Here is a 24,707-nt window from a genome sequence, read left to right as displayed (position 1 = left end):
ACTCGCAGGTCAGAAAAACATTCATTCAAAAGGACATATATACATCATTATTTATTGCAGCATTCCATACAACGTCTAGATTTAGAACCAACCTAGCAGTATACCAGCAGATCAATGGGTCATGAAGATGTGGTGTGTGTGTGTGTGTGTGTGTGTGTGTATAATGGAATACTATGAAACAATAAGAAATGATTAAATCATGCAATTTGCTGCAACATGAATGGAACTAGAAGATATCATGTTAAAGTAAGCCAAAAGAAGAAAGTTAAACACAGGATTATATCACTTGTATGTGGTATTTAGATAACTGCATAAGCAATAGTTTAAAGGGAAGATGCCTAGATCAACCCTGGTCCCAAAGTATAGGAAAGAGAAAAGAAATGACTGGAGGGTAGGAGGAGAAGACACATATGAGAGGCAACAGGGGAAAAGAGTCAATGTATATCTATGGTGTTAAGAAATTTTAAATATCCAAACCACTGAGTCAACAACACTGAAATCATGGAACCCAAACTGGAATAAACAAACTTAAAACAGAGCCTGTCAAGATGGCAGGCCTGGGTGTGGGAAGGGGTAGGAGAGGATACCTGGGAACACTGATGAAGGAAAAAATGAAACTGGTGTAATGATCAGTGATGGAACACTATTAGACTAAAATCCATCTATCGGTAACTTTGTAAATCATGGTGTTTTCATAAAGTAAAATTTTAGGAAAAGAAATTATGAATATTAAGGTTGCATGGAATCCAACAAGATTACTACAATCTAGTATAAATCATAATGATTTCTTTATTCTAGGGCCTTTATACTGCCTGGAATTTCTTTTACTATAGTACATGTTGACAGAAGGTTCTGAGCTTACAATCCCGCAGATTTAAGGAAATAATACAAAGGAATGTCACAAAAACTACAATCTTGGGGAAACTACAATCCTAGACCATTCAATAGCAAACTTAACACACAGCTCACTACTCATTGAGAAAACGATGATAAGGAATGGAATAAATTATAGTGCTATGAGTTCTAAACCTTTTCAAAGTGCCATATAGTAAAGAACAAAAACAAACACGATACAAATTTCTACTTCTATCACCAACTGAAAATGAATCAATTCATTTCTCTGATCATGTAGTATATGGGTAAGAATGTTAGTGTTACTTATAAATTGCTGACATTTTGAAAACTCAATATGAGTTCAAATTTCTTAGCTGTCTTACAAAAAATACATTTTAAACCTAGGCATATTTGAGAATTTTATCATAGCAACATATGCAAGTGGACTAAGTGTATTAAAATAATATCTAAAATCCTATGAACCTAGGAATATTAATTCTTAACCTGTTCATTTGATCATATCTTAACAACTAAAACAGTACCTTTATAGGCTGGTTTACCTAGATATCTGTGGGCATATGGTATCTAGGTTAGCCATAGGTCAACAAATACCTAGATATCCACCATATGACCCTAAGTTTCTAACCTAGATATGTGCACTGGTTAACCTAGATATCTGTGGACCTAAAGTTATGCGTGTTGGATCCAGTGCATCATTGTCTTTCAGCTACTGTGGATTTGCATCTCTGCCTTGCAGCGCTATCAGATTCTAAGAAAGTTTGTAGTGGTGAGGCAGGGACTAGGGGAGGCCATCCCACAGCATGAGACACACAGCTATAAAAAAACAATCAAGGTTAAAGAACTAAACTTTTTTAGAAAAGTTAAAGACATTAGTGTGTGATGTTTCAAAGAGAAAAGAAATTCTATACACCTCTTAGATTTAAAAACCATTAGATTTAAAAACCATTGAAGTGTTTCATTTGAACCTGTCTTATAACCAGGGCATCGGGGAGACAATAGAGAACCCCTCTATCAAAATCTGGAAATCCTGCCAAAACCATTAAGATGTGAAACACAGCTTTCACTCTGGGAAACAAATAAATCCCTCTGAATGTTTTCTTCTGTGTCTTATGCTATACTTTAGAGAAAACAAGACACTTTTACTGCTTTTGCTTTTTCTTTTCCCCCAATTATTTGTTGATGTTATTAGTTTATCTTTTAAATCTCGTAAAATATTTTGTACGCTATGTATACAAAACGGGCTGGAGCGATAGCACAGTGGTAGGGCGTTTGTCTTGCACGCAGCCAACATGGCCGGCCTGAGTTCGATTCCTCCGCCTCTCTCGGAGAGCCCGGCAAGCTACCGAGAGTATCTCACCCTCACGGCAGAGCCTGACAAGCTCCCCGTGATGTATTTGATATGCCAAACACAGTAACAACAAAGTCTCCAATGGAGATGTTACTGGGCCCACTTGAGCAAATCAATGAACAATGGGAGGACAGTGACAGTGACAGTGATGTATACAAAACATCTTGCATATTCTGCATTGTAGTTATGCAGAATATGTGACTTTAAAAGAAAACACATAATCACTCCAAGAACCTAAGACAGACTTATCCCTATATTTGAAGACCTCATGGATCTTTCTCCAATCCCACCCTTATCATATAAAGGTAAAGGCCCTCCCGTTGTTCGTGGATTTGCTCGAGCGGGCCCAGTAATGTCTCCATTGGAGACTTTGTTGTTACTGTGTTTGGCAATACGTCACGGGGAGCTTGCCAGGCTCTGCCGTGTGGGCGAGATACTCTCGGTAGCTTGCCGGGCTCTCCGAGAGGGGCAGAGGAATCGAACTCGGGTCGGCCATGTTGGCTGCATGCAAGGCAAACGCCCTACCGCTGTGCTATCGCTCCCGTTTTTATTTTAATTGATATTAATAAGAATTTGTTTTGCATATATTGGAGCTTCAAATGAGGTGAACCATGCTATGTATGTTCTGCCACTTGTGTGTGTGTTGTTTACTTGTTTACTTCATATATTTCTTTAACTTTGCTCTGTCTGGAAATAGTGAATCTCAGTGGCTACTCCCTCTGTTGCCCTGAGATCACTCCTGGGGGAGCTTGGGGAATCAGAGTGCTGGAAATTATTCCCTCCTCTCCCACATGTAAATCATGCACTGCAACCTGTTGATCCCTGTAATATTCATCCTTATGAAGGTTGCTTTTATTTCCCATCATAAAACTCTGATAAGCAGATTAATGCACTCTAGTGTACTAGATTACAGCTGTTTTCCATAGATTTTGTGTCATAACTTTTTAAAGTATGAATATTTATTTTATAGGCTTGTAGGTTACTGTGGAGTGACTGTGGAGCTGAGAAGGGCCAGAATGATTATAGACTCTGTCTGATATTTTGGGACTTGAACACTCTGAGTATGGTCCCAAAATGTAAAATAAATAAAATAATAAACATATTTATGATTATAAGCAGATATTGAAGTTATATCACTCTTTTATATACCAAGGGTAAAATAAAAATATCTTGGGAAAAAAGTGGCAGTTAGAGGAAAGAGTTTAAGAAGTCTTTCTTAGTTTACACACACCTGATATGCCACGTCAAATGTTACACTGTTCAAGTCTATCATGATCAACTGTTTTCTTATCATGGTGCTACTAAATAACATCACTTTTTATTTGTTTGCAGTCTTTTTTGGTGGAGGAGTTGTGGTTTGGGGGTATATTCATTTGGTTTTGGCATTGCTCAGTGCTTACTCCTGTCTCTGCACTCAGAGATCACTCTTGGTGGGATTGAGGGACCAGACAGGGTTGAACCTCAGTTCGCCACATGCAGAGCAAGTGCCCTAATAATTGTACTATGGTTCCAGGCCCTGTGTCTATGTCTAGGAGCCATTAAAGATTCTGGAGTCCCACATCACTGACAGTTTATAAAGTAAGTGGTTTAAGTGTCTGTAATTTGTCATTTAGGAGACATACCTCATTGTGCTTAGATATGAATGTCCTTGATCATTAAAGCAACAAACAAGAACCATAATGCTAGTAAGAAGTGAATGCCAAGAAAAAATGCAGGTCAAGGAGACAGGCTGAAGAAGCTGTTTCACATGAACAATCAGGAAGATCTGCTTGAACTCAGACTGGGTGAGAACACAAAGGACGGAACAAAGAGAAAGCTGGAGCATGAAATGCAACAGGGCAGGTTATTTCCAACTCTTGCAAAAAGATTTTTTTTTCATTTTATTGGGGGTTTTTTTTGGTTAGTTTCAGTGCTTATTAAGCAATACTTTTTATGGCAAACCATCTTTCCTTTTAACTGCTGAAGAAAAGTATTGCTTGTTGGTGAGTTAAGAGACAAGAAGGTACCTGTTCTATATATTGGGAGATATAAACAGTGTTGTAGAGGAAAAAGTACTTTGGTTTGCAAGGGGTTGGGTCGGCAGCCAAAACTGTTATTTATTTTTCTGTAGAATGCTTGGGTATAAGCAGGGATGGACAGGGCCTTTAACCAGAGGGGCCACACGATGCTGAAGGGCAAATCCAGGGTCTCACACTTGCAAGGCACATGCTCTATTACTTCAACTACTTCTTCAAGTCCTTGATGTTTATTTGCTCTCTTAATTATTATCTGAATAGCTTCTGTTTGCCACCTGGACCTTTGGGAGTGAGCTGGGAGAAAACACGAACCTTAAAGATAAAACATTCCTAGTTCAGGTTGCTGGACTGGAGCGATAGCACAGCAGGTAGGGCATTTGCCTTGCACGTGGCCAACCCTGCTGACCTGGGTTCAATTCCTCCACCCCTCTCAGAGAGCTCGGCAAGCTACCGAGAGTATCCCACCCATACAGCAGAGCTTGGCAAGCTACCCATGGTGTATTTGATATGCCAAAAACAGTAGCAACAAGCCTCACAATGGAGATGTTACTGGTGCCCGCTCGAGCGAATCAATGAACAATGGGATGACAGTGCTACAGTGCTACAGTTCAGGTTGCTGCTCTGAGTTCGGAAAGAGTGACCAGGATTTTAAAAGAAATCTTGAAGGACCTGAGCTTACCCTGCCTTTTCCTACTGCTTAGAGAGGGGGACAAGTGCATGGATAGCTCATTAGAAAAAAAACTGGGACACAGGCAAGGTTATTTGAGGTTATACTTGTCCTTTTGAAGGGGTTCTTTCTAGTAAAGCAATTACAGATTAGCAAGGCCCCAACTAAAATAACTTTGAACAGAGCTAAAATTCCTAGAGCCAAACTCATAGCAAGCCTTAACGGGTATGACTGATTTTACTCTGGATTCTAACTGAAAGTCTTATCATCCCTCCATGGACAACTAATATGGTTTTTACACCAAAATCATGTCCCTGAAATGAAGCATGGTTTTCTCTCCATCTGTATAAACTAACATAACAGATTATTTGCCTTTAATGAAAGTGGCTATTATTTTGCATAGGCACAGTAAGAACTGGGATAGTAACTTTTAACGTTAGGTTCAGTTACATTAGAACAAGATGGCTTTTCCCACGAAGCATCTTGTCATATTTTCCAACTGCAGGCCTCAGGCCAGTCTGTTTTAGTTCACCTAACCCCAAAGCATCCTTCTTCTAGTCTTGAAGGTGATAGATACTCCATTTCTTCCATTCTCTTCTGTCTGAATGTCTGACATTGATCTCATATCAATGTACTTTTTGAGCTCTTGGGCTCTCCCAAGTCATAGCCAGGCAGGGTGGCACAAAACCTGCCCTGAGGTCCATCTGTGGCCTTCAGTAGAACTCACATTTTGGGAGTGTTAAGATTTAAGTCCAATCTTAGCAACTGAAGCTTAAGTCAAGCCAATATAACAAATGGTCAGGGTCCTGTAAGACCAGCTTCAACATTTGAGTGTTGGGGTTCATAGCTCTCCCCTTGAGGTTTCCCAGTATACAAGTTGTACTTAGTTACTCTGTTAATAGAGCAACAAAGGGAAACCCCTTTACTATCTTTCAGTAAGACATCCCAGTTTACTAGATCTCTGCAAAATGATATTACCACAAAGAATTAAACATGTAAAAGGTGTTAATAAGAGAAAAGCAAGCTGTCTATTCTTACCATACATGTTGTCTACCCATTACCAAAAGAGGGCTGCAAAAACCTACAGAGGCAGAATATACAATTTAAATCAACAATATCACGTTTGTCTGGTTCTAGAATACCCATGTTATTCACATAAGATTGAACATTTCATTTTATGCGACAACGTTTCCCATGAAGTTCTAACATGAGGAATAAGTACTTATACTTTCTCAGTAATAAGATGTGTTTTCAGATACTGGCCAGTCAGCAACATAATCTGAAAAAGGCTGGTTACTGTCATTGCCCACATTTTCACCCAATTCTCCATATCCAGAAGCCATTAAAACTAAAGGGCTGTCCTTAGCCCCTTGAATATTAAAGTGGCTCACTTTTTCCTTCAGTAAGAAGTCCTGAATCTGGTCTGGAGATCTAGTAAAAAGCCTGATACCTTCTAAACATTGGTAGGATAAAAGTTTAGCAACCAATTATATAACTCTAGAAACCCACATTTTATACTAAACCATTAATCTTTGAACCTGTTTTACTGAACCATAATTATTTCTTTTTAATGGAGTAATATATAAATATATATATGTAGTTGTTGTTGTTGTTGTTGTTGAATCACTGATACAAGATACAAAGCTTTCATGTTTGAGTGTCAGTCATACAATGATCAAAGACCCATCCCTCCAGCAGTGCACGTCTTACACCACCAATGTCCCCATTATCCAAACTCCCCCCGCCCCACATACACACCATCTCAATCTTCCCCTTGCCTCTATGGCAGACAATTTACCCCATAGTCTCTCTCTATTTTGGGGCATTATGGTTTACAATACAGATACTGAGTGGATATCACATTCGGTTCTTTGTAACTGTATTTCACAGTGATTCAATTAAAAATAAGAAATAAGCATCCTGAACATGCCCAGGGTCTCTATTCGTTAGCCAATGGAGTGTCCTCCCTTCTGCATACAGGTTTAAACCTTGCAGCACAGATTCAAATGGCCTTGTGGAACTTAGCTGCCCCTTACAGATCATTTTGCCCTTTCCATAAGCTTCCTGTGTCACTAGGCCAAACTGTCTTCAGAAAATCCAGCAATAAAAATATCATTGTGCTCCCCACATATGGAGATCTTATGAATCTCCACTTATGGATTCCCACTCAGTCAGTAGAGAAGGACCACTGTTAGCCATAGGTGTCAGACCTCTGTAGGGGTTCTAGATGGGCAGATGAGCTCAGGGCCCAGAGCGCATAGAAATAGGCTATGAACTAGCCCCAAAGTAGAGGGGTTTTCAGTCAGCCCCCATGGTTAAGCTCCAACAAAAGATCTGTGAATTGCCTGAGGAAGGAAGGAGATTAAGGCAGTTGAATAAGAATGACCCAGAGCTGTGAGACAGAGGTTGGAGTTCTACCTCAGTAGCCCCTATGTCACATGCCACCCTTACTTTGTCTGGCTTTATAGTTTCTGCTGCCTTCACACTACATGCTGCACTGCCTGGGACACAAGAAGCCATCAGGCAGAGAGCAAGCTGAGATGCCTCAGGGAAACAAGCTTTTTCAGGGTGAGTCCTAAGGAAAATGCCTTTGGTTCTCCCAGAGTGGAGGAACAAATCTAGAGTCTAGGGGCAGAGTACTTATGAGTAATTGGAAGATGCAGACCAAGAAAAAGATGTTTCAGGGCACCTACTGGAGGGCTAGGTGCAAACATCTAAGCCGAGGTAAGGTTCTTTACAGGTTGCTCATGCTGCAGTTAGGACTTGGGCTCATGGGACAGAAGGAAAAGAACAAGATTTCTCAGGGTGCACACTGGAGGGCTGGGTGTGAACCTCTAAGTGAGGGGCTGCAGTTCTTATGCTCTGCAGTCAGGACTCACACCACTCTCAAGAGATAAGAGTGCCCTTTGAAGACACCAGAAAAGGACCTGACTCCCTAAACGATGGCATTCCACTCTCCGGGTAAAGTGCAGATCACAGAGACGGGAAGCCAGACAAACATTTCAGCCACCGTAAGACCGGCAATGCTGTGCTAGTCACCTTCTAACTGGTGGGTGGATGACCATTCCCCACCCTCACCCCTGCCCCCAATATGGCTATAGGACTAGGCATAGGAAAACAAAGGAACAGGTAATATAGAGTCTGGCAAAACTTACCACTATTCTGCGAGTGTGATCCCAGACCAGCTCCCATATAATGTGGATATTGCTGGAGTGGCAATAGTGGGTCTCTGTTCACAATTCCCAGGTTCTTTAATATTTTCAAGAGAGAACATATTACATAAAGATGCTCAGACTCAGAATGGGAAAGTAGAAAAGATTACTGGAAAGTAGAAAAGAAAAGAAAAGAAAAGGAGGGAAGAACTTAGTATAAGACTAAGTTTAGCTATGGATCTTTTTGTGGGGTGTTTTTTATTTATTTGTTTTTTGTGGGTTTTTTTGTTTTTCTTTTTATTTTTATTAGTGAGACATCATGAGGTACAGTTGTAGACTTACAAATTTTTGTGCTTGGGTTTCAATTATTCAATGATCAAATACCCATCCCTCCACCAGTAGGAAACCCTGGTCTTTGTGTTACAGCCAGTATTGGAATTTAAAGACAAGGGTCTGCTGGCAGACTCTTTAAAATGAGAATTGGCTCTTGGTAAATGTTACAGAGGGTATAAGGATCTCACAGCTTCCTGTCTGGCCATTTTCCATGTGTATTTCCCATTATCTTAGCTTATATGTGAGGTCTAAGCTCTGGGGAAGAATTTTATGATGGACAATTATTAACTCTAAGTTTAACAAAAAAGGCTTAGGAATTTGCAGGGAGTTAAAAAAATGAAACAGGTCACAACAGCTGGCAAGGGTAATCTGAGGATTCATCTTTCAGTAACATAATGTGAACATGAATTCCTTTGATATTAATTTTTTATATAATTTGCATTGGGAACTTTAATGTTCCCCAGTGAGTCTTGGCTTCCAGACTGGGACCCCTGCTAATGCTCCTGAGCTAGTTGGAGAAGTCTGAGGCTTTTCTCCAAATGCACACAAGTTGGCTTTAGGCCTTAAAGGGCAATGTCATTTGGGAGCCCAAGGTAGGAAAGAGTTCTTGAGTATATGATGCTTCACATATGATTCACTGGACACAGGAGAAGAGGGAATGCTCACTTCAGGGAAACAGTGGAGCCTTAGATCCTCCTCTGTCTATGTGACTCCCTAAGAACATGCACAGAGGAATGCCCTTGGCCTTGCTCAGACTTTTTCCTGATCCCTTAAGAGAAGTCTCCAAACTGGCGGAGGGCCTTGAGAGATCTGCTAATGGCAGTGCCCCTGTGAGGGAGACTGAAGTAGCTGCAAAGACGCGGTGAGGACGAGACACTGCTAGGACACCTGCTGCCACTGAGATGTGCTCAGGGAGCAGGGGACATGGAAGGAGGTTGGTGGTACCACCAACCCTGAGAGAGCAAGAGCCGAGGGAGAGTGAAGCAGTGCTGCCTCTAAGAGCAAGTTGAGAGAGACTGAAGCAGAGAGACTGTGAGAGCAGGTTCAGTGCTGCAACCGAGAGGGACCAGTGGAGCTGTCACCTAGAGCGCACTAAGAGGCCAAGGCCACGGTTCCCAGGAGAAACTCTGAGAGCAGCTGCGCTCTGATATGAGCAGAGAGACTGGGAGAGCTGAGAAACTGCCACCACTGCTGTTCGCTAAGGCCACTGCTGCCCTGGGTCCCCAGGAGTCATAGCAGAGTAGGTCAGGGCCCTTGTCTTGAATGCAGCCAGCCAAGTTCAAACCCTGCCCATGTGGAAGATGCCTGAAATTGGCCAGGATTGAGCCCAAACACAGAGCCAGGAGTAATTCCTGAGCACCTCCAGGAACTTCCCCAAATCCTCACCTCCAACTATATAAAATGTTATTCCAAACCTTAGAAGAACAAGCATGGGCTTCTAATTGATTAGATTGCAGCCTGATGAATTCTCCACTAACTGATAGTCTAAGTTAAAAGTAAAATGAGTAAAAAATGGAGGGATATTAAAACAGGGAGGGCCTTTGACTTGCATGTGGTTAAGCCTGATTTGATCCCCAGCATCCATATTCTCCCCTGAACCCTTCGAGGAGTGATCTCTGAGAGCAGAGAAAGGAGCAAGCTCTGAACACCATTGGGTCTGAGTGTCCCACCCCCACCAAAGAAAAAAATTAAATGAGTTTTTTTAAAACTACTTTTAGGTTTCTGAAATGAAAAAACTTATTTATAGAGGGAGTATAGGAGCTGAGTTTTATAATCATGTGTTAAAATTGGAGAACAATAGCATAAATAAACCAGAAAGACAAAAAATCCTGTAAATGAAAACTTCAGTATTTTCATCAATAACCAAAAAAATGTAGCCAGAAATGTGGCTTGCTGAGACTACTGCCTTGCATGGGATGCCCTGGGTTCAAACTCAAGTCCTTCAGAAGATGTGAAAAAGAAAATCAATGAAAAATAATACAAATAAAAATAAAATTTTCATTGTGAATATTTATGCTGAATGAAGCCAGAAAAATTGATAGAGAATGATTTCTTTTATATGTGAGAATCAAACTTTCTAAGCAAGGGAGAAGCAAGGACTAAAGGAAGCACAACTGGTGAACTAATCCACACAACTGAGTCATTCGGGGGTTGAGAGGGCAGTGAAAGGGAGAGAGAGGCACTTGGGCTCTTAGAGGAGGGAGGAAGTGGGTACAATGGGGATGGATATCAGTTTTGAATTATGTGCATGAGAAACTACTAACTACTATAAATTACAGAGCCTCAATAACTTTGAAAATTTTAAAATAAAGTTGAATACATTTATTAATAGAGTAGTAGGGAGTAGACCTGGGGACTGAAACCCTGGGCAGCATCACAGAGGCTGGCCTCTCGCAAAGGGATAGGTGGGGCCAAGGCAGGACTTGAACTTCCTGGTTCCTCTGACCCTCAGTTGATGTTCTAGACACTAGCCCAGAAGCCACATATTTTCCTGGTCCCTTCATGACTGTAAGGCTAGAATTGTACCAATGGGTTCAAAATGGAGAATTCTGCTTACTCATTGAATAGTGTCACTTCATCCTGGCTGAGCATCACAACCACTTCCTGGGTGAACATCATCTTTCCCATTCTCTGTGGAGTGGGGATTTTACTCCTAATAGTTTCCTATCTTCCAAATGGTCCATCGGAACTACAGCCTAGAGAAGGCAGACACCCCAGGATGGTAAGAAACCCTACGTCCAGAACCAACAGAATGTAATTTTCTCCTCTTTTCTGGTTTTACTTTCACCTTTCTCAATGTACTACATGCTCTGCTGAGAAGCAATGCAACTTCTGTTCTCAGAAAAATAATAGAACCTCATCCTCCTGGGGACAATCCAGGTGCCCATCTCGGCTGAGGATGGGCATTAGGATTCCTGTTCAAAGCTCCGACCTGGAGCCTAATTTAGAGAGGTTCGGCTAGACCAGCAGCTGAATGCTAGAATGCTGTGGGAGGGAGGCCAGTCAACCCTCTAACTGCTGTTTCAACAGTCTCCTTCCAGGTGTGGAGGGTCACTTTTTCCATGCAGATCCAATAGCAGGAGGAGGGTTTCTGAGCCCCTCAATGCCCAGTGTGTACCAGAAGAGGGTAACCCTGACAGCGCTTGTTACCTGAAGTCTAAGGACATTTTTGCTTTTTTGTTCGTTTTGTTTGGGGATGGGGGGCATACCCAGGGATACTCAGGGGGTTGCTCCTGCCTCTGTGCTGAAGAGTCACTCTTGGTGGGCTCAGGATACCAACTGGGGTGCCAGGGGATAAAACTGATGGTGTGCAGAGTAAACGCCTTATCTATTGTACTACTGCTCCAGCCTGAACTTTGTGTTTTTTCAGCAGAGGACCATGAGGGGAAAATTATGGTCAGTCTCATAAGACCCTTTGTGTACTTTGAAGAAATATCACACCCAACAAATGTCTTTTCCCTTTGGAGAAATGAATCAATGGAAAGAAAGCTACTACCTCCCTGAGTTAAAAGCAGAAAGACATCATGTTGTTCCTGAACACTGATAGTCTCTAGCTGGTCTAGAGAGAAAACTGGGAAATGGGTACAGACCTGTATTTTCTCTCCCCTCTCAGAATGAAAAGAAGCAAAGGACAAGAAATAGGAGCAGCATGACAGTTGGAACAGGGGAAGGTGAGCTTTTCTATGTAGTCACGTGAGTCACCCCATCTCTCCCATCCCTGAGGCTTGGCTTCCTGTAACCAAGGGGTCCAGCAGTAGAACATCCTCAGTAAACAGCCCTGGCAAGACATGTGGAATGTAGGCTAAACCTAGACACCCCTTAATTCCATTCTCAGAGCACTACAAGGAAAATGGGTGCTTCCAGGTGTGCCTGGAGTTGACCTGCAATGCCTGGTCTAAGGGGTCGGACCACCAGGTCAGACTGGGGACACATTTCTTTACTGTGTGCAGATTCATCTGGGGGTGGTTCCTGTGCTTTCTTTCCCATTGGGCAGTCTAAAGCCTTGAAAATGCAATGGACTAGGATCACTTTGAAATGACAAAACAGCTATTATGAACCAGGGTGAAAGTGTCAGTGATCATGTGGTCTGATACACTGACACTGAGGTTCTAGAGAAGTAAATTCCCTAATGTCTACCTGGAAGTCATGACTTATCTCTTTGTTCTTCATAACCCTCTCTCCTGATTCTCAGCATTTAGAGACGGCCAGCAAGAACCTGATGAGACACCAAACTCAAACTATCTTTTGTACAGGTAAATAAACTTCCCCTTGTGTCCTCCCAGAACCTCAGATTCTACTCTGGCAAGGAAGCCACAGAAACAAAGCGTAGGTGGGGGGAGGGAGCAGAGGGAAGAACACTTGGAGCTTTGTGACATCATCACAGGGGCAGTCCAGGGACTCCTGGGCTGCAGGTGGGTACCAGGAGTCCATCCCATTTTGGGCCACTCCACCCCACAGACTGCAGCTTCTATTTTCTGTCCCTGCAGCAACCTGAGGAAGGGTCCTGACAAAAATGAGTACCAACAGCTTTTGTATGAAAGTTCAAGAACAAGGCATACCAGAACCCACCTGAAAAAATACCATGAAAATGGTGAAAGCTCCCAGCTCTGGGGTCAACATAACAACACAGCCCCTGCCAGAAACTGCCTGAAAATATATCATGACAATGGTAAAAGTTCTCAGCTCAGGTGTAAACATATCAACACAGGCCCTGCCAGAGCTGAAATGAGTGATAACCATCAACACTTAGATCAGGACCCCAGACCAGGGACAGCAGATGCTGCTCCTACTGTTTCTCTCTCAGATGTCTCCAGTCCAGGGGACCTGCTACTTCTGGCCTCTGCCCAGTCATCAGAATGTCAAGCTCAGTCTGAACTGGGCTCTCTATCAAATGATCCTCCTATTAAGTCTTTTCGAAAATCTCTTCTCCCAGCACTATCTGTTCTGGAGTGTCTAAGTTGGTTGCTGTCACTCGCTTTGTGGCTGTGGGCGAGTACCATCTGGTGTTTTATTACAACCACAGCAAGGTACAAGTACCCACGGAAGCCTAAGGCTCAATCAGGGGGTGCTCAGCATGACACCACCATCCACTTACCCCTGGGGAACATCAAAGATAAAGAATATCTGTTCTTCAAGAAACACTCTTTTCCCAAGTATGGCAATGTTTTTCAGACTCATTGGTTAATATTTTTATTGCCGGGACACCTAAAAGAAAAGTTGGATGCTCATTTATCAAAAAAGAAGAGTCAAATCAAACATGGCTTGTTCCCCGTGCGTGTGCGTCGGTCCTGGATCACAGTCTTCTGCAACTACAATGCAGCTGTGGAAACCAGTAAAATATCGTCCTCCAAGGGTTGGAAAGTCCATCAGGCCCAAAAGAGAGAGCAAGTGATGAAAACTACATCTGCCATCAGGGCTGGGAGTCCCCTCACTGTCCCTTTACCTGAGCCTGAGGAAACGACTAAGGCCCTGGGAAGGACCACAACTGAGGTCTGCCAACACTCCTCCAAGGCACTAGGGACTGGGAAGGGGAGCAGGATGCCTTCTCAGACCATTCCATCCAGAGTTCAGGTAAGACCCTGGCAGGGAGAGAGAGGCTCGAGTGTCAGAAGAGGCAACCCTCAGGGGTCTCTAAATTTCATAAGTGAACCAAAGAAGAGTGTAGGTCCAGCTCCAGTCGACCATGCCCAAAAGGTAGCTGTACTGAAAAACAATTTAGAAAAAAAATCATTGAGGGGCAAAAAGGCCATGAATGAGGTGTATATGAAAAAGACCACAACAGTGATGGTCACCACAGAGGCCAGAAAACAAGTCAAGAGTAAGAATGGCCCAGCTTGGGATGTCATCTTGGACCCTAGTGTTAAGGCCAGGTCCCAGACTGCTAATCCGAATCTGACTCCTTTTAGTTCAATGTTCAACAAGGTGACTGCACAAGATCCAAATAAGCCATATCTAGCAACAAAGGTTGCTAATCAATTTAAACTCAAAACAAATGGAGACTCAGATCAATATTCGCAGTGCCAGCCCATCAAATTGATCTCTAAGGAATCTCACACTGACATGCTCCTTCAAGACATTGCAACAGGTATGTTGATCCAAGACACTTGCAACAACGTGCTCCTTCAAGACTTGCAGACAAAAGTCCCCCTTGTTGTAGACATCTTGGCTGGTCAGAGGGCACAGTCTGATTCCCCAGAGAAACAATGTGGGGAAAACACTATCCAACTGTTTTTAGACCACATATTTCATGGGGAAAGGAGCCAGAAGCAGCAGGAGCCCAGTATACAAAAATGTGAGGACCAAGATAATTCAGACAGCCAAATACTTACACCAACAGGCAAACCGAACGATGTTTCTATTGTAGTGAGAGAAGACAGCACTACCCACATGGGTAAGAAGTGTAAGACTATCCCAACTAGGCTAATAGAGAATCTTTTAAGCTCACCTTATGTGAGTAAAGATTCTATTACAGTTGAGAGAACAATATTGAAGAGTGAGGCTATGGAGAAGGATGAGTCAATTGTTTATGAGAGGGATATGGCTATGTTTGATAAAAGAAAGGATGACAGATGGGCCCAAGAAGGTGCAAAGACTGAGTTTCCACGATGGAAGGATTCCCCAGCCAGTGCGAAGAGCTCCACTCTTTTGAAGGGGCAGAGAGGAGACATATTCAGGAGGAAATCCACGCAGCTCATGCCAGAAAATGAGCCTGAAATCATGGGAGGTCACATGAGAGAGAGGATGGGGCACTCTCCGCATTATCTGAACTTCAGTAAGACGGGGCAAGGATTGAAAGATCCAGGTGAAAACATCAGTTCCGCATCAGTCATTTCTCAGTGTCAAGGTCCAGTCCAAAGCAGGCAGATTGAGAACAAAGAGATGCTTGCGGCACACACAATCACATCAGTTGTGGAACAAATATTGGTGGATAAATTGGGACTTCAGCACAGAGTGAGCGCCTCAGGGGCAAACCTGCAGAGTCAAAAACTTCAGATCCCTCCAGGCAGCAGTTCTTCCAGTCAAAGGAACCTTACCTACCCAGAACAAAAGCATTTGAGAAGAGATATGCTCTCCTCTCAGCAGGTCCTTTCTCAGAGGCATAAATATATGATCAACAACAAAAAAAGTGGTGATGGGGTCCTGCCACCCTGGGAGCTAGGATCCACAGCTGGACACAGCCAGCAAATTTCCAGGAATTCTGGAACTTCTGACTAGTCTATGAATCTCTCAATGAGCTATGTTAAGAAAATTATGACTTGTTCAACAAGATCATCATCCTCCCGCATTGGCCAAGATAAAGCTACTTTGCCAGGAAGCCGTTCAGTATGTTCAGAGAAAGCAGTATATTCCTACATTAATACATCTCGCCTGTTCTAACAGTCATCCCAGAATACTGCTTCCTAAAATAAACTTGTTTTTTTGTGTTAAGCTTTGTTCTGTTTTTGAGAGTTGGTAGTTTTTGTCTTTTATTCCCAGCTATCTTTTTTTGACTTCAAATGTCTCAAATCCTGGAGAGATGCTGATATCAGCAAACCAACCTCATCCTACTCCCTCACGGCACCTTCACACTGTCCCTACATAAACGAAGGATGGCATGAGGGCTTGTCACCCTGAGCAAAAGTCAAAAGAACCCTCCAGGAAACGGTTCATCTTTCCTCAGGCTCTATCATAATCTTCTCCGTCTCTAGGGTTTTCATTCAAAAAATATCCCAGAGACTCCAAAATTATGAGATAGTTGTACTTGTCACACAAGTAGACCCAGTGACCCAGTGGCCAGAGGTGGAACAATCTGACCCGACTTCACTGGGAAGAAAAGATGACACAGGCTGCAGGGGCACTTTTTCACCTGTCAATGAAAGAATGTGTGTATATGTGTGTATACATGTGTGTAAGTGTGTGTGTGTGTGTGTGTGTGTGTGTGTGTGTGTGTTTGTCTAAGGGCATGCAGCATTGGAAGTATAGGGAGGATCTAGGTGTTTTCTTCACCCACCCTGGAGGAATGACCGTCCTTTCTGGAGAATGAAGGGGGATAGTGACTGGGTGCTGTTCACGGGTATCTTGGGTCACTGGGTCTAGTGAGAAGTGGAGGAAGGAGGCAAAGTGACACAGGTGCCCAAAGTGGTGAAAAAAGATGAACCCAGTTCTGTCATGTTTCTTTGACAAATAAAGACAATTTTAAGGTCCCAGAGGCTCAGAAAGGTCCCTAGATGCTTCTCCCTGTCCACATCCAGAACTCAGACATGATTAGTTACTCAGCTCCTCACAAAGGCCCCACAAGAAAAACCTTCAAGCTGGGAGGATTATACTGTATGTCTCTGGGTATCACAATTAAGCCAGAGAGCAATGGGAAGACAAGGAAGAACTTCCATTCTTAATGACTTTTATTGAACCTCAAAAGTGACTCCCAGGGGCAGTAGGACTCAAAGGCCATCAAACAGGCCTGTAGGTTCATGTTGGTCTTGCATGATTTCCATACTGTTCACCCCAAATACAGAAGAAAGAAGACCTCAAAGCGGATTTTTTGCAAACAGGCTAGAAGTGACCTGTTCAATGATGGGACAGGGCAGGATGGCATACAGCACTATTGCTGGCCCAGGTTTGCTTTGTTCAGATGTCCACAGATAATACAGGGAGGCATAATTTTTTATATATATAAAAAGAATATATTTTTCTTCTGGAAAGTTCCTGTATGTGATATTTCAGCAGATAATTGAGCAAGTATCACTAGCTGAGGGATCAGTCCAAGTGTGGGAGCAGTTCTATATCTCACATCTAGCGAATCCTATATTGGCCCCACATCCCTGGCTGACCAGAGCTGTGGAATCCCCCTATGAGATGGTCTGACCCTCCAACATTCCCAGGAAGAGACCCCTGACAGCCTCAGGCTGAAACCACTAGCAAATCCCACTGAGATTCCCAATTCAGACTCACAGACACGGGCATAGATTTCTGACTCAGCACCATAAAGATTACTCATACAGATTTCCATACAGAGATCTCCCACAGTCCCACAAAGACCTCGGCTAGTCAGAAATTTTGTGCATAGACAGTGCAAAGTTTCTCCCACAGGAGACTCATACAGATACATCTCTCCAAGATCACAGACCAACACAAACCCACACACAGATCTACACAGTCCACACACTGACTTCCCCGTGCCCCACAGAAACTACAAACACATCACAGTGAGCCCCTCAGTGCAGTGCTTTGCATAGTCACTGAGAGGACTGAATCGATTTTTAAGTCACTTAGTAAACAGAGAGCAGGAGTATCACTAGCTAAGCCCCTGGATAAAATGTTTATGTATTTTGTTCTTGTACTACAGTATCACTGCTTCTTTTCAAAAAATTACAGTTCTTAGTGCAAACCTGAAAATTCTTTCCTTGATGGAGTTGGTATTACCTTGAGCTCTGACACACTTTTTAAAGAAGTACTAATTATGGTCCAAAATGCCATTATCTAATGAAAAATATTTCACTTATTGAAATTTATTGTTTAGTTGAAAGCCATCAGGTATCACTTTTTACATATTTAATTGGAGATGAACAAAATAACTAAGTTCAAAATAACTACTTTGAAAAATGACAAAGGGATATTACAGCAAATGAAACCCAAAATGAAAAGTTAAATTCACAAAACTGGAAAACTCTACATCTAACTCAACATTTTACACAGAATTACAGAGGCTTGGTTTTCAACCATATAAAACTTTCTCACAAAGAAATCATTTCTGATATTTCAGTTCATTCTCTAGCAAATTTCTATTTATTGATCTACAATGTTTAATTATACTGTTTATTTTACTTTTTGATAAAATTAAAAAATTAAATAATTTCAAATGGTATTATGCATATCACTAGAATATAACAAAATTCTAAGGTTCAGCTAAGATAGTTTAAAGTTCTGGCTGGTAAGTATTTGGAGTGGATGCAAACCACTACATGGTTTTCTACTCCTAGCCTCAAAATTGTGTTTTTCTCCCATACAGATTACATTTATCCAACCAACCATCCATGAAAGTCTTAACTCTTTCCAGCATCAACACTAAGGTCTAAACCTGGTAAGAAAAATAAGCTCTAAAGTAGGAAGGGGTAAAAATCATACTGCGTGCTTGGACAAAATTCCTAACACTGAAGCTATGAAATAAAACAATTCGTATACTGAGATAATATAATGGTAGAACTGTCAGAGATTACATATTTTTGTTCCAAAATGGGGAAATAAAGGTGAAGGCAGGGATGAAGGATTCCAAGCAAATCGGTAACCTGACAGAAAATTTCATGAAATCTCAGTACTCAAGAGCAATCTTCTTTGCCTCCTTGTTTCACTGTCCAGATTCACTGGATTAGGAACATCACACCCAGGGTCCTGAGAGGTGCCTGTGCCCTTCCAGATCAGGAGATGAGGGTCACCCAAGTGACGCTCTACACCTACTCTGCTGTGGAACCCATGCAGAAAAGATGCTTCCTCCTTTGTGGGATGCATTGGGCATCCCCTTGTCTCTGAATTCTTTCAAGGATGTTCCATCCCTTCATGGAAGAAAACAGCATATTCAGTCATATATGGCTCAGACTGAGCAAATCCAAGAAATCTAAGAGCCTCTACCTTCCTTCTATCCCTTTACTTCAAACTGGTAGAGTCTTCGTAGGTTTAATTCCATCTCTCACCCTAGCCATGGCTAAGATTACTGATTAAGTCCATGAACCATACTTATGGTCTCTATGAAATGATAACTCAGCTATAGGGTTCTCTTCTGAAAATAACATTTATTTTTTTGCCATAGAGATATGCTGCTTTTCTATATTTCTAGGTCCTGCTTAATAATTATTTCTTCGAGTCATATTTTTAAATACAATTTTTTGCATTTTACTATAATTAAGAAGAAGTATCCAAGCCTTATCTTTTCTACCTCTTTTAGAGTTCTCCTCTCCTAGACATGTATCAGATGATATATCAACCAAATGAGATATCCCCTTCCACTCTTATTAATGAACTGTCACCCAAAATACAGGTGATGAGTTCTGGTGAGGATGTGGAGAAAGGGGCTCCATGTATACTGTTGGCGGGAATGTAAATTGATGCAGTCACTATGTGGATCTATGAACGCTCCTTGAAATATTAACATTTGGGTACTCTTGGGGTAGATGCCAAGAAGTGGAACCACTTTGTTTATTGCAGCACTATTCACAATAATATCTGGAAACTGAGTGCACAATAATCCATGAGTAGATAAATACATAAACAATAGAATACTGCTCAGCTCTAAGGAAACATTAACTCCTATAACTCACTGCAATGACACAGATGGAACTGGAGGGTATTATTCAGAGTGAACTGAGTCAAAGGGAGGAGGACAGATAACAAATGTTCTCTCTCGTCTCATATAAAGAGTATAATGCAAATAGCAACAGAGTAGAAAAAATCCAACTCTGAGAGTTGGCTCACAGAACTGAGTTTGATTAAGGAGATTATACAGTGGTGAGAGGAAGCCGAGAGAGACTGGTGGAGGGAAGCTTGAACTCTAGTGCTGCATGTGGTATAGGAAGAATGTATACCTGAATCATTACTTGTAGCAGTATTAGCAGTATTATAAGTTACAGTGCCAAAATAATTTTTTCTTTAACAAATTAAATATAGAACCACTGGACATCAAGAATATAGCTAGAGGTAGAACTATTCACATGCATTGGTGAGGCCTGAGTTCAATACACACGTATGTGTGCACGAGTGTGTGCACATACACACACTGGCATACAAACATATAATGAATATTCTCATGTCTATGTAAATTTTTAAAAAATATAGCAGTACTATTTACAATAAACCACATAGAGAATAATAAAAGTGGTACTATAATTTATATATGTTACTATTATGGGCTGGAGCAATAGCACAGCAGGTAGGGCGTTTGCCTTGCATGCAGCAGACCCAAGTTTGATTCCTCCACCCCTTTCGGAGAGCCCGGCAAGCTGCCGAGAGTATCCCACCCACACAGCAAAGCCTGGCAAGCTACCGTGACATATTCGATATGCCAGAAACAGTAACAACAAGTCTCACAATGGACATGTTACTGGTGCCCGCTCGAGTAAATCGGGGAACAATGAGAAGATAGTGCTAGTGCTAGTGTTCATATGAATTTTTTTTCACTTTTTTAAAAGCTATCAATTATTTTATTATTTTATTCTACATTATATACATATCATAAAAGGCCACAGCAGTTTTTCAACATATAAACCCTTTAAAAGTAGAGGGCACTATGAAGGATAGACAAGTATCAAAATGAAGTTCCGTAACAAGGGTATATACTCAGTGTAGTATTTCTGAGCAATAACAACGCAGATACCAAGTTATTCAGGTTTAGCTGTGACTATTCCATATGTTTATAAACCTCTTTGGGGTTTATAGCCTAAATATAAATAGCCTAAGTGTGCCAAAGTTGCCATTTAAAGAAAAATGACACTAAAATAATAAACTTCAAGGGATACTTAACACTAGCTCTCCATTAGTAGGTCCCTAAAAAAAGAGATGAAAGAAAAAAATCAATACCCAAATTCTTCATGTACCCGGGGTGGTGCTTTTTTTTTGGGGGGAGGGTGGTAGGGAGGTTTGGGGGCCACACCTAGCAATGCTCAGGAGTTACTCCTGGCTCTGCACCCAGGAATCAATCCTGACGGTACTCGGTGGGATGCCAGGGATTGAACCCAGGGTGGTCATGTGCAAGGCAAACACCCTACCTGCTGTACTATCTCTCTGGTCCCTGGAACTCTGCATTTTTTTTAAAGGGTCATCATCAAAGTATCTTTCAGAGTCTCTTCTTAAATAATAACAAAAACACTGGTTTCTGCTCTGTGAAAATACATTTTTAAAACTAACTGGTATCAGCAGATTCATATAAAAAATACAGTACACCAAGCTACACTGGTATATTTCCATATTAAGAACTTCAAAATATACTTATCAACTGAGACCATAGTCCTTGCATTAGTTTTCAGTCCACTATGAACAATTATCCACTGCATGTAAACATGTCTAAATAAGTATAGATAAAATACATCAATCATAAATTTCTGTAAAAGATAATAAAATATCTTCTTTAAAAAACAAAACAATAAGCTATTATTGCACTGTTTCCAATTTATGAAAATGGAACAACGTTATGGCTGTTGCCAATCCTGAGTTCATTATAATAAAAATGGCCCTAGTTCCTGGTTAAAGTCAGCAACCAATCCCATTTCTCTCATTTCTCTTCAGTAGATCTTCTAGTACTGTAGGCAAGAATCTGTTTTAGGTATTATTTTGTCCATTAATAAAATTATATACCAAAAACTGACCAGTGCCACAGTACTGTGTTGCAAACAGTTTTCCATCAGGCGTGGGATCTGAGAAAGCAATTTCTTCTTTACTCAAGTATGAGCCGTATATAAAATTGCTCCTTAGGCATTCAATCATTCGAGAAGCAATTTTCTTGCGTCGCATCATGCTGAATACCCATATACGGCTGATACCACAGATTGCAGGTTCTGGCAATGTTGAGCAGCACCAGGCCTTTTGCCTTTCAAATCTGACTTTTTCTTCTTCTGATCTTACAACTGGAAGTTTCTCTTCCATGACTCTGTAGCCCCACTGGATATGTTCCGCAATTAGACAGCCAACTACTTTTTTGTCATTAGAAATAAAGAGAAGTGTTTTAGTTCTAGAATAGCACATTAGTGGAGCCTGTTGGAAACCTAAATCATTATCAACCATCTCTCTAATTTCGTCGACCTTTTTCAAAGCATACTTTGGGTCTTCAGGAAGGACCATTATTATCCTGCCACCTGGGTATTCAGCCAGAATTCTTTCTTTTTTCCAGTCCACATATTTTACAGCACTAATAAACTGATTATGGAAGAGCAGATGTTGTGTTTCATCTTCAGGATTTGAAGCTGTGTAAAGCATGCCACAAACATTACAAGATAGTGCTCCAAATCTTTTTTGTCCAGCATCTATGATCAACTGTTTTTCATCAACTTTTTCTGTTTCTTTTAGCTTCAACTCCTTTGGAATTGTTAACTCCAAACGGGAATTACACTCAGACCAAGAATGATTTTGTGTCTTCTCTCTGTTGTCACTGATCTTAGATGTTTGGTTACTGAGTATACTACTATGCTGTTGGGGAACTGAACCTGCAAATGTACTGTCTCTTGAATCAATTTTTGCTTGACTGAGCAGTGCTGCAACTGTGGTAGAATTTTCCACTGTACACTTTTCAAGCTTAGATTCCAAATGCGGGCTGAAATTCTTATCTGGTGTTGATTCAGAAGAATGTTTCATCTGGTTATCCAATGATGGGACAGGAAGTTTTATCTGATTATCCAAATCACAATTTTCAGAAGCACTTTTTGTGGTTTTATTAATTTCAACTTCAGTATCATTAATTTTAGCTTCTTCAGAATTAAGTTTTTTCATTTCTTCCTGCTGACAAGCCATGTTTTTATCAAGATGTGGTTTTAACCCTAAAAATGTACTCTGAGTCACTGGATGATGCACTTCTAAAGCTGGTAGTGAAAAACTGGTTCGTAATAAGTCCAATTTGGGAGAAACTTGAGAATCCAACTTATTTTGTTGCACAGAATTAAACTTTGATAGCTTAATTTTAGTCCAGTTAGAGTTCTTTTTAGTTAAGCTGTTTATTCCATTTAGTATACATTTCACAGGCTTTGTTTTTCTACTGGGAAAGAAATGATTTGTTTTCTGGTGATGAAGTGTTTGCCCTTCAACATCGGTCTCTTTCAACTTCACTTCCGTACACTGGTCCTCATTTACACTTTCTACTTGTGAAGATTCCTTTCTCACCTCTACAGTATCTGACTCAATTTCACCAGCAATTTCTTCACATAGTTGAAGAATGCTACCTCGCTTGTTCTTTCCTTCTTACTCCAGTTCGTTATCGACATTTTGTTCAGGCACTAATGGCTGTGGACGTTTTGGGGATTTTGCAGTAGTAATCACTTGTGTATGAACAGACTTCTTCATTTCACTCTTTTTAGAGATCAGTGAAGTAGCCACTTTTGATCTTTTTATCTCAGAAGCTACAGGCACAGGTTTTGTTTCCTCTTTTCTAGAATTCTTCTGATGACATTTTTCATCAGATCCTTTTAAGCACTGAGAACTGCTGGTATCAGCTGCCTGGTGCTCTACTTTGCGTTTTTTTTCCTTTTGGTGAATTTATTTCATTGAGAACTGGATTTCCATCCTCTTTAAAGTCAGACTTCTCCTGTACTTTCCTTTTCACATGGTTTGTACTTGTTTTTACTTTACTCGAGCGGGCTAGTCTTACTCTGAGTATTACTACAGTACTCTTTTCTTGTTAGTGGAAAATTCTGTTTAACTGCTTGTACGGGGCCCTGAATTTCTCTACTCCGCAGAGTCCTTGTTGAAACCTCTGCTAATTGTTGTAGTCTTTGTGATCTTCGGTTAAGCTGCTCATTCGATGTGGAGGTTTCATTCACTGATTTTTTCTGAGATGATTTCTTCTTTTTCATAGATTCTTGTTGTGAATTTAGTTACATTTTTATTAATGGAGGTGTTAGCTTTTTTGTCACTGGATGCTGCCTTTGCTGACCTTGTACTCATGCATGTTCCAAATTCGGGCCGATTTATTTTATTTTCACTGGAAGAATTAACTGGTGATTTTAAAACTTCCTTTGGTCCTGATTTTTTGGCTAGATTTTTCTGAGACTCTTCAATTTTTGTTTCTAAATTTCTATCTTCTCTTTTCTTAGTGACATTGGAGGAATTTTCTTTTGATTTCTCCTGCATGGACATCATTCCTTTGTCCCCCTTTTCTGAGTAGTTTTGAGAGAATTTTCGTGACCTTGAAGGTGGGAATGCTGAATACCTAGTATTATTACTGAGAAGCAGGTCTTAAGAATGAACTTTAACTGATGCTGCTATACATTTTCAACAAGAATACTGGTTTGCTTCAAGTAAGGTTTCTGTCATCCAGTTCTTTTCCCACAAGACAGAACTGATCTTTCAGCAACCATAACTCATGAAAATTTGACAAAATCATTCCTTATAATATGCTCTTAACACATTACACAGCACCTTACTGAAACGGGAATCATGTATCACTTTAAGTTGATTGATGATGCGTCTAATAAATGATGCTTCCGAAAACTTCCTGTGTATTTGTGATCTGTCATCGTTGGAGGCGGGAACCCATTGATATTCGAATATTCCACCTAGGAAGTCTTCTCCCAGCAGCTTCTGCAAAAGGCTCCTTCCTGAACTCATCTGAGGAACACTAGGCGCTGCAAGGACTTCCTGTGTTAAGCAGCCCCCCTGCAGCTCTG

General features: G+C 41.2%; 1 pseudogene; it reads right to left on the bottom strand.

Annotated features, from left to right (window-relative positions):
• Nucleotides 1-21,253: 21,253 nt before the first annotated feature.
• On the bottom strand, nt 21,254-24,177 carry LOC130035662 (N-acetyltransferase ESCO1-like; annotated as a pseudogene).
• Between the last annotated feature and the right edge of the window lie 530 nt (nt 24,178-24,707).

This window comes from Sorex fumeus, unplaced genomic scaffold, assembly GCF_029834395.1.
Source record: "Sorex fumeus unplaced genomic scaffold, SorFum_2.1 ptg000063l, whole genome shotgun sequence".
Taxonomy (NCBI): Eukaryota; Metazoa; Chordata; class Mammalia; order Eulipotyphla; family Soricidae; genus Sorex; species Sorex fumeus.
This window is presented reverse-complemented; position numbering and strand designations above follow the sequence as displayed.